This window comes from Tarenaya hassleriana, unplaced genomic scaffold (assembly GCF_000463585.1).
Source record: "Tarenaya hassleriana unplaced genomic scaffold, ASM46358v1 Cleome47, whole genome shotgun sequence".
In the NCBI taxonomy this organism is placed as follows: domain Eukaryota; kingdom Viridiplantae; phylum Streptophyta; class Magnoliopsida; order Brassicales; family Cleomaceae; genus Tarenaya; species Tarenaya hassleriana.
Genome location: NW_010967396.1, coordinates 434,754 through 435,688, shown reverse-complemented (window position 1 = coordinate 435,688; position 935 = coordinate 434,754).

The window sequence follows — 935 nt, the reverse complement described above, 5'->3', positions numbered from 1 at the left end:
GAAGTATCACTTGTGAAGGTCTTGTGGCGGAGACAAGGGGTTTCCGACATGACTTGGGAACCTGAGACAGAGATGCGTAGTAGTTATCCACATCTGTTTACTTGAGCGTTGTACGAACTCTTATGTATGATGTGGGTTTGTATCAAACCTATTTGTGAGCTAATGTGACGATATGTATATGTTTTGGTTATGATACCGAATACGAGGAAATCTTGGTGATATGATGACATTCTGAATTCGAGGACGAATTCTTTTTAAGGGGGGAGGATTTGTAATACCCAGATTCCCGTATAAATTATTTAAATTATTTTCGGGAATAAAAGGAGGGTAAAATAAGGCAAAAATATAGAGAATATTTCAACGAATATCTAGAAGAAAACGACACTCGATTTGACGGAGAAACGAGGAAGTTATGAGCAAACGAAAATTGAGTAGAACCTGGAAATTCGGAATTCACAAGTTATTCGAGGTAGGGACGTTTCGAGTTGTACCTCATCGTGTAAGCGTGATTTTCCAATAATCTATTGATTGAACATGAAAGAAGACGTTCTAAGGAAGGTGTAGAAACAAACGGTGCGCAATTCGGGTAAGAAACGAGTGAGAACGGAGCAATCGAAGTCAGTCGGGACGGACTAGAAATGCAGAACGGACGGACTGGCAAAGGCAGAACGGACGGACTGCTAAAGGCGGAACGAACGGACCACGAACGAGCGAGGAGCTGGGCCGAAATTGGGCCCAGACCGTCCGTTCCAGACCCAGAACGGACGGTCCACTGGACAGCACGCAAGTGGCCAACTTACTGCCTTGGGACGCGTATTTCTCTGCGTTTTCGAACCCCACTGGCGTCAAGTTGCCGACCAATCCATTAAGGATGATGCAGGCTCGACCTTGGGCCTGGGCTTGAGCCCATTCGACCTCCCTCTCGCAGCATAAAC